Source organism: Gossypium arboreum, chromosome 8, assembly GCF_025698485.1.
Source record: "Gossypium arboreum isolate Shixiya-1 chromosome 8, ASM2569848v2, whole genome shotgun sequence".
NCBI classification, from domain to species: domain Eukaryota; kingdom Viridiplantae; phylum Streptophyta; class Magnoliopsida; order Malvales; family Malvaceae; genus Gossypium; species Gossypium arboreum.
In genome coordinates, this window is record NC_069077.1 from 17,398,761 (window position 1) to 17,409,608 (window position 10,848).

The following is a 10,848-nucleotide window of genomic DNA, read 5'->3' on the forward strand; positions in this document are numbered from 1 at the left end:
GTTACGAGGATTTAAAACATCGTGTCCTAACATGCTGGATGTGATATTTGTATACTTTCGGAACAAAGGAATCTCAAGTTTCAACTTTAAATTGTTCAAGTTTTAAAATCTTTTTAAATTTTCGACATTAGGACAATAAATAATCAATTCGGTACCAATTTTGGGCGTTACAAGGGTGCTAATCCTTCCTTGTGCGTAACCGACTCCCGAACCTATTTTCTTGAATTTCGTAGACCAAAATGTTTTATAAAGGTGATCCAATCACACCTAAAAAGGTTGGTGGTGACTCCCATTTTCATTTTTCAAAAAGTCGAACCCCGTTTTTAAAACAAATTACAGAAGATGACCGAGACTGGTAAAAATTGGCATAAGAAACTACCGCCTACTCTCTATGCTTACGCTGGGGCAAACACCTTCAATTCCAGTTGTTTCAAAGGTTCAAACCATCATCCTTGGAATGGGTGCATTGTTTGGCTTTTCCTGAGCAGTCTGATGTGCCGTCAATAGCTACGATGGTTGGCTACAGGCGGTGGCCATTGATTTCCAGCTATGGAGCATCAGGTCGTACACAGTCTCTAAAGCTTAAAATGATAGATTCTTTTTTCAAAACTAGTTTATGACAAAGTGGATGATGGTATCATGAAAGAAGCTCTCTTAGACTTCTATACAAGTTCAGGGAAGAGGAAACCTGATCAAATCATTATTTTCAGGGATGGGGTTAGCGAGTCTTAATTCAATCAAGTTTTGATCAAGTTATTGAGGCTTCTAAGTTCCTTGACGAGAAGTAGAACCCTAAAGATTGTGGTTATCGTTGTACAAAAAACCATCATACCAAGTTTTTTCAGCAGGGATGTCCTGACTATATGCTACATGGTACTGTCATTGACAACAAAGTATGACATTCAAAGAACAATGATTTTTACCTTGGTACCCATGCTGGAATGATTAGAATCACGAGGCAAACCCACTATCATGTTCTCTTAGACCAGGCTGGGTTTTCGGTGGATGATCTGCAAGAGTTTATTCATTCTCTATCCTATATGTATCAAAGGAGCACCACAGCCATATTTTTTGTGGCTCCTATTTGCTACACTCATTTGGCAGCTTCACAGTTGGGGGCAATTTATAAAGATTAGGGATGCTTCAGAAACATCATCGAGTCATGGTGGGATGTATGCTTCGGGAGTAATCTCTGTACCTCAACTTTCCAGGTTGAAGGATAAAGTCAGAAACTTCATTCTTGTTTGCTGAGAATCATTCAACCATCTTTTTGTAGGGTTTGACAAACAACAGCCAGGACTGCTGCTGGGGCAATCCCTTTCATGGGTTTATGAATCAAGATTTTTCCTCCAAGCTTTGATGGAGTCAAGAATTGAATACCTCTAGTAAACTTAACTTGAAAGTATTCATCCTAAGCAAATGTACCAAGAATGGATGACACAGACTTATGACAAAGAAGGTTCGTCCAAAAGAATTTCATAAATGAAACTTTGTGCTGAAAGAGATCCTTCCCATGCAAAAGGATGCCGAATTGGGAATGGTCATATGTTGCGAAGAGGGCTTTCTCTAGAGGTGCACTGATTTTGACAAGAAATGGATAGGAAGAAATTATCAAATCCAGTGAATTCGAACTCGGTCAAGGAGTACTTTGTATGAAGGAGAAGGGAAGCCAAGGTGAAAACCCACAAAGGGCACTTTGGGACTTCTATTTAAAAAAAAAAGGCAAAAACATAATAGAAAAAGAGAAAAAAATAAAAAAAGAGAAAAAAGAAAAAATGGAGAGGCCAAGGTGAAAACCCGCAAAGGGCGCCTTGAGACCAAATGGGTTTTGAGTTGAAAACCCGAAAGGGCAGCTCAAATTTGGAAAGTCATGCAGTGACCTTGCTATACCGGATTAGACGAGAAATGAAGTATGTTACATATCGAGGCATCAACGAATTACTTTGGATCTTTTAAACACATGTTGAACTCAAGAAAGTCTTCATGGGCCCGGGTATAGACGCTCAGCGGCGATATCTGAACATCGATTTACATCCTATTTACTATCTTTGGATTCTTTTCTTCACAAAGATATGTTCTCAGGTTAATCTTTTTGCATTCCTTCCAATAATTTGTCCAAATCTAATTATCCTCAGGATCAATTTATTTGTCTCCCATTATTTATAAAGCATGTTGCATTGAAATAATGATAGATGAATTAAAATATCTTCACAAACGAAGTTTTGCATATTACTTTGGAAATTTCTAGATAATACAAGAAACTGAAACAAGACAATTGTTTAAGGAATTCCCATATGTATGGGTTAGAGATACTCGAGAGATTTTCTTCTTCAGTCCAAAAGGTGGGTGGACATTTTAAGCAATATTGATATTAAGAAAGAATCATTTTATAAACATCTTCAGTGGGTCGTAACATTCAGGGAATGGTACGGTAGACCAAATTGATGGAGAAGATTCGAGGCATACAAGCAGAGTATGATTGATATGTCGAGAAGAATGAGGTGGGAAGCTCGATAGATGAATGAGTGATGACGTCCGAAATAGGAGTTATTTTCATAAACATTTTGCATCATAATATGTCTAATTAGGAGCATTTGACTCATTTCGATCATGGCATCTTAATTATTTGGCATAAACATAAATTCCAGGAAATCAATTCTACAAGTGGATTCCCCAGTGGACAATGTAGCAAGATTTATTGAAAATTACAAAATTTAACGCCTTAACCCCTAAGTAGTAGGGTAACAGGCTAAAATTACAGATCTTATCTCCTAGCGATGAGTGGAACAGATCAACTACGACTCGCCTTAATCCCCTAGCGGTAGGGTAACAGTCAAAATTATGGATCTTATCTCCTTAGCGGTAGTGGAGCGGATCGAAGATGCGCCTTAACCCCTAGCGGTAGGGTAACGAGGTTAAAGTATAGCGGTCGGCCTTGGATGTTTATACTGAAGTAAGATCCAATATGGTTTGGCATCCTTGTGCTTACAAGGAACAAATCAAAGACATAGCTGATTTGGCTTTCACGTGTTTACGTTGAAGCAAGTCTAAGATGATTTGGCATCTCTGTATTGTCAGAGAAAAAATCGAAGTTTGGCGTCTCCATATTCGACAGAGGACAGACACATAGCAGATCTGGCCTTCAGATGTTTATACTGAAGCAAGATCCAAGATGGTTTGGCATCCTTGTGCTTACAAGGAATAAATCGAAGACATAGCTGATTTGACTTTCACGTGTTTACGTTGAAGCAAGTCTAAGATGATTTGGCATCTCTGTATTGTCAGAGAACAAATCAAAGTTTGGCGTCTCCATATTCGACGGAGGGCAGACACATAGCAGATCTGGCCTTTAGATGTTTATACTGAAGCAAGATCCAAGATGGTTTGGCATCCTTGTGCTTATAAGGAACAAATCGAAGACATAGCTGATTTGGCTTTCACGTGTTTACGTTGAAGCAAGTCTAAGATGATTTGGCATCTCTGTATTGTCAGAGAACAAATCGAAGTTTGGCGTCTCCATATTCGACGGAGGCGGACATATAGCGGTCGGCCTTGGATGTTTATACTGAAGCAAGATCCAAGATGGTTTGGCATCCTTGCGCTTACAAGGAGCAAATCGAAGACATAGCTGATTTGGCTTTCACGTGTTTACGTTGAAGCAAGTCTAAGATGATTTGGCATCTTTGTATTGTCAGAGAACAAATCGAAGTTTGGCGTCTCCATATTTGACAGAAGACAGACTTTTAGCAGATTTAACCTTCAGATGATTAGACTGAAGCAGATCCAAGATGGTTTGGTATCCTTGCGCTTACAAGGAGTAAATCGAAGACATACCTAATTTGGCTTTCGCATGTTTACGCTGAAGCAAATCTAAGATGATTTGGCATCTCTGTATTGTCAGGGAATAAATTGAAGAAGCAGATTTGGCGTCTCTGTGTTCGATGGAGAGCAGATCGAAGATATCAACATGACAGTCATGAGTTTGCAAGAAGTAGATTGAAGCCGTCAAGTGGCCATTTAAAGAAGATCAAGAACTCAAGACTAGGCAAGACTGGGCAAAATTGGTCTTTTTATAGTCTTTGCTCTATTCCTGTTACACAACAATGAGCAAAGAGGGGCAGCTGTAGACACTCAATTTTTCCCGGGCCCAAAAATAAGTCCAAAAACAAAACCCCCCCCAAAAAAAAGAAGTCCAAGTTCAGTCCAGAATTACAGATATAATTTGGCCCGATCGGAATGGCCCATTACTTGAAAAGATTTAAGGTCCATCTACAAGTTTGACTCATATGGAAATATAATCTTCAATGATATGCAATCTTAGATGTGATATGCAATCTTAGATATGATACAATCTTAGATATGATTGCAATCTTAGATATGATACAATCTTAGATATGATTGCAATCTTAGATATGATATACAATCTTAGAAGATATGATTTTGTAGTCTTGGAGATTTAATTTGTAGATATCTTTTAATCTTAACTGTTGATGTAATTGATCTGTACCGTTGGATTTGGGGAGGCTCAACTATAAATAGAGGCCTCTCCCCTCATTGTAAAACAACTTGACTTCACTTGAGTTTTGGGAAGCAATAAGAATTCTTGAGAGCATTCACTCAAATTTCTCTCCCTCTTGCGTTCTTATTTTCTACGGTTTGTTCTTATTTATTCTTTGTTCATCTTCGTTTTCAACCTTTTTATTTAATCTCTATCTCCTTAATTTTTTAATTCTCTTTTATATTTTATTTTTAATAATTTTAGTATTTATATCAAATAATTTTTTATTTAAATTCTATATTATTCATTATTTTAAAAATATATTTTATTTAATTGAAAAAGTTTTTCTTAAATAAGACAATGTTTGGTGTTTAAAAATTAGGAAAATAGTGCCCTAACATGCTGGGTTGCGATTTTTTTCGTTTGACTAAATAACTAAATATCCTTTTAATAAATTTTCAAAATCATGAGATAATTTTAGTTACGAGGATTTAAAACACCGTGTCCTAACATGCTGGATGTGATGTTTGTATACTTTCGGAACAAAGGAATCTCAAGTTTCAACTTTAAATTGTTCAAGTTTTAAAATCTTTTCAAATTTTCTGACATTAAGACAAAAAATTATTCAATTTGGTACCAATTTTGGGCATTATGAGGGTGCTAATCCTTCCTCGTACGTAACCGACTCCCAAACCTATTTTTCTCATAATTTCATAGACCAAAATTAATGTTTTAAAACAAAATATTTTATAAGGTGATCCAATCACACCTAAAAAGATTGGTGGCGACTCCCGTTTTCGTTTTTCAAAAGTCGATCCCCGTTTTTAAAACATCCCTTTAAAAAAATGGTTTCGACAGGAGGGGTTTGAACAATTATGTGAAGGAGTCTTGGGGATTAATTTTAATTATTTAAAATCAGATTTAGATGGATGATTTTGGTTGTAACATGAACAGTTTGGGCCTCTCTTCTTATTGAATAATTTCAGGCTCTTTTTACCTTAGTAGTTTGTCTAATTTCCCTACTCAATTTCTAATCTGGGTCGAACATATCCATGATCCGATAATCTTTCACTTGGGATGTCCAAGTCTGATTATTAATCAACTCTCCTCTATATGGCTTGTTCTTTAGCATTTTGAGCTCCACAAAGGTGACTTTTAAAACTGCCTTTTCTTTAGATGCACCAAACTGCTTCAAATTGGCAAAATTTTGTAAGTTTAGCATAGATTTAGTTAAAAATAGATATTTGTCTTTAATTTTGTCTAACTTAGATATTTTGTAATAAAATTACAAGAATATGCTAAAAAGAACTTGTAATTGGCAAGAATTATCAATCAAAAAGTACTGAAAAAGTCTATATATTTTCGAGTTTCTACCTACCAAGTCTAAAAATTAAACATGCAACAAATCTAAACCTAAACAAAGTAAAAGAATTAAAAGGAGTCTATGCTCAAATCATTCAATTATTTACAATTTTAGTTTAAATTGCCCTTATGGAAATTACAAGTGCATTTCGAGGCAATCAGTTACACCCCCGAAATGGTACTTCCAAGGTGTTCTTTTTTGGGCTAGCCTCTCTGTAAGCTCAGCCGATTTTGGGTTATTCTCTTTTTCAATATTTTCACTCACCCTATCTCTAACACTAAGAATATGAGTGTTTGTGTCCTTCTCTTCTTCATCCCTACTTACTGGTCTCATCGGATCTTTTATCACCACTCCAGACTAAAGAGTTACAACCTTTGCATGTTCTTTCCCCTCTGTTTTCGGGTTTGGCTCAGTGTTGCTTGGGATACTCGATGCAGCATTAGATTGAAACATATGAAAATTTTGGTCTAGCTGACCATGCATTTGGCGCATATTTGCTTGCATTAAATACATACCTTCCTGGAGCTTGCTAACACGAATAAGCATTGGAGGGTCACTACTAAAAGCAAGTTTCCTCTCGACCTCTTGGGATGGCCTATAAGGTTGTGAAGGTTGATACAGAGGGTTAGGTCGAGGTCGATTGTAGTCCATTACTCCTTGATTGGAGGGTCTCCTTTGGTTCCCTCCCCACCTAAGGTTAGGGAGATCTCGTCACCTTAGATTGTAGACATTGGAGTAAGGATTATACTCTCTATTCCTTAAGTGATTTACCTCAGCATGAGCACTTTCTTGGTAGCTCCCCTAATCAGTGTCATCGTGATCGTGCCTTACACTGGAATTCATTAAAATAGGCTGGTTAGGACTTTGTAATCTAGTCTAACTAACTTCGAGGTTGTTCAACCTCTCGAGGAATTTTTGGAACTTATCCTCATTACCAACCACATTCACGGTTGGTTGTTTAACTCTATACGTGAACCATTTAGCTGGCCACATCTAGTAGTTCACCACCATGTCTTCAATCAATTAGCATCCCTCCATGTAAGTCTTCAACATGAATGCCACCGCAGATGTTCTGTTGAGACTCAACCGTAAGTTCCCATCGATCCCATTATAAAAAAAATTGTAATTGAAACCAATCCTGCAAACTATGGTAGGGGCACTTACGTAGCATTAATGTGAAGCGCTCCCACACTTCGTAGAGTAACTCTCCCTCGAGTTGGCGAAAGTTTGTGATATCCATCTGAAGCTTCATAGTCTTGCTCGGGGGAAATATTTGGAGAGGAATCTACTGGCTAGCGTATCCCACATATTGGTCAAATAAACATGCTATAAATCTAACCATATAAAAGCATCACCAATCAAAGAAAAAGGGAATAACCGAAAACGTATGGCGTCATCGGTTACCCCAATTTACTTAAATGTATCGCAAAGGGTTAGAAAGCGCTTAAGGCGTTGATTTAGGTCTTCATTCATAAACCCCCGAAATTGAAGATTTTCTTGTATCATTTGGATCATGGTCAACTTTATCTCGAAGTTGTTAGCATTAATCAAGGGACAATTAATGCTACATCGGACAACCTTTAGGTTTGGGCATGACGTAGTCTTGCAATGTACGTTACTCCATCGGTCTCTCAAAAAGTTGTTCTTCTCTCCTAGGATCACCGATTGGAGGCTCGACAAGCGGTGGATTTATCGATGAAAGTAGGGCTCATTTAGGTGGTTAATCCTTTCGAGCGTGTGTTAACTCACCCAAAGTGGTGCCAACCTAAACTCAACAATGCGCATACAACCTTGGCATAAATAGACACTTTAAGTCAACCAATATCAAGTTTATATCATACAAAAACCACATATTTCACATAGAATCCACAAGCACCTTCATTGGACTACTTTAACACATATCAAAATATACTCTCAAAGTCTATCTAAATGGTCAAGTACATTTATGAAACATTGTGCCTAACTTAGCATGTATACACATTCTCCATTTCAACCATTTGGTACCTTAAGTACCAATCCACAAAACATACATTCACATAGCAATTATACATATTATATCATAAGGCCATTTACAATTATTTACATGTCCAAATATACTAAAATAAGCCAAACCACATGGCTAATTTCATAACTAAGACAAAATGAAACATATAAGCCAATTTAGCCAAAACACCTATACATGCCATTTAACCTAAAATGTAAAGTCCAAAGTACCAAAATAAAGTTTGATAATGCGACGCGATCTCCGGCGGCTTCCGAATCGAGCGAGCTTCTGAAATATTATAAAACACGGAAACATAAACCGAGTAAGCAATTAAGCTTAGTAAGTTCGTATAATTAATCAATATAACTTACCAATTCATCCACAATTTAAATAAGCATAAATAAACATAGTCAAATTCCAATTCAGCCAATAGCCTATCACGTAAACACGAGTAGGTTAGCCATACATGAATTTAATCACTATATATTATTTTCTATATTTCTCACAAATACTTATACTAATTCGTATTAACTCGGATCACCTTGTTTTATCACTGAGCTCATTGAATTCTTTAAATATTGATAAATATACTTACCTTATTTTTTTCCAAATTTAAGAACGGCTTATGGATATGAGTAAATCTTTTTCTTTGTACCATAGTCCAACTATAGTCTTACACGTGAATTGCCATGGCACTACCATGGTCTCACACTCGTAGTGCCATAACCCAGTTATAGTATTATCATTTGAATGCCATAGCCCGGCTATGGTCTTACATACAAATAATGCCATGGTCCAACCATGGTCTTATCAGTTAATTCATTAATTGCATAAGACGATTGTACTCAATCCTACGATGTACTCATTTGAACATTTAATTTTCATTTCAAAATTCAAGAATAAATATGAATAATTCCATGATATCATTCATAAATCAAATAAATAAACATTTAATGTTTAACTATACGAACTTACCTCGAATTTGTACGGATTAAATCGACTGATCAATCTACCACTTTATCTTTTCCCTGATCTAATTCCGAACATGGCTTTTCTTGATCTAAATCATAAAATTTAACTAATTCAATACTTATTTTATTCAATTCGATCAAATTTCAGGTTATGGTAAAATTATCATTTTGCCCTTATACTTTTGACCTTTTTTACAATTTAGTCCCTAAGCTCATAAAATGAAATTCATGCCATTTCTTCCCTATACAAGCCTAGCTGAATTCTATATAAGCCTACAACAGCCCATACAATTCAAAATTTCACACATTTAACACAACATTTTTCACATTTATCAATTTAGCCCCTATTTAACAATTTCCTCCAAAGTCCCTTAACAAAAGTTGTTAGTTAGCAACAAGGACTCATATTCGTCCATTAAACTTAAAAATCCTATTATAAACATCAATGGAAAATCTCAAACCATTCAATAGTTTTGCAATTTAATCCCTTAGTTAGCTAGTTTAAGCTACAACGATCCCGAAAACATAAAAATCAACAAAAACGGGATGAGTTTTCACTTACATGCAAAGGAAAAAGCTTGAAAAAAAACTTTCTCCTCTCTAATGGTGATATTAAGCCAGCACAAAGAGAATGGGAGAAAGATGATAGCTTATTTTTGTTTATTTTACCTTTAATTGCCTTTTTACCAAATTATCCTTACCTAACTATAAAAATTACTCAATTACCAAGCCATGCACGTCCACTAACTCAATTAGTGGTCTAATTACCACATAATGACCTCCACTTTAAAGTTATATATCTATGTAACACCTTTATCTAATAGAACACAAATTTCGCATTTTATACGATTTAGTCCTTTTTTACAAATTGAGCATGCAAACGATAAAATTTTTTATACCATAATTTTAACATGCTTTAGACCACCAAATAATATTAAAATAAATTTACCACATCGAATTTGTGGTCCCAAAACCACTATTTCGATTCCACTAAAAACGGGCTGTTACATTTACTAACTAATCACTAAAAAGGACTAAATCGTAAATAAAAAACTAATAAATTAACTAATTAATAACAAGAAATGGTTGGTTGACCTCCATGTTGCTAATTAACCCTCGAATTAGGGAACTAAATCGCTTAAACTCCTAAAATGGCTCAATTTTACCAAATTAGACAAATTAGTCTGATTTATCTCTCGACCTCACCTAATAACTTATCAAATTGGTTCCCAATAAGATCTCCTCTCGATCTAACTTATCTTGATTTTCCCTTATGGGTATCAATGCTAAGTTTTGAAGTCTATTCAATTTAGTCCAATTTTTATAATTAGTCATTGACCCAAAAGTTAACTAGATAACATTTCCATCAACTTCTCACTTAAAATTTAGTTACCCATTATCATGCTTAAGCAAACAAAAACAAAGTAACCACACACAAGAGGCATAAATGGAAAACACAATAAAAAAGAGGCTTTTCTTGAAAAAGCTTGAAAACAATAACAATGGCATCAAAGGGAATGTAAAAGAACACTTAAAAATCTAATTTTCAATGATGAAACTAAAAGAAAATTGAGTTGCATCGAAACTAGGATTAAACTGAAAAATACAAGAAGTTTAAGGTACTAAACAAGTAAATAAATCTAGCTACAGCGTTAACTAGCTTAACTAAGAACTATGGAAACTAAGAAAAACTAGAGAAAACATAAACCTAAACCCTAAAACCATGGAGAAGAAGATTAAACCTTAAAAGATGAATAGAAAAATTCTAAAAAAAAAACATGAAAAAGAGTTAAGTGTCTAGTGTATATTTGTTTAGCCAATTTTTTTGGCATTTTTTTTAACAGATTACAGACCCAAAAAAAGAGTGACCAAATTGCCCCTGATCATCTAATTTTGGTTGGGGGACATGTTGGACAAGGACTACCCCTACGATCATTTTTTCTCCCCTTGACAGTGATATCACGGCACCTATGGTTCGGTATCACGATATCCTTGACAATCTTGAAATGGGGGTCCTTTGAGAGTTTTGGGT

At 35.5% G+C, this 10,848-nt stretch overlaps 1 pseudogene; it reads left to right on the forward strand.

Annotated features, from left to right (window-relative positions):
* Positions 1 to 391: 391 nt before the first annotated feature.
* LOC128296589 (protein argonaute 4A-like) lies at positions 392 to 1,251 on the forward strand (annotated as a pseudogene).
* Positions 1,252 to 10,848: the final 9,597 nt, after the last annotated feature.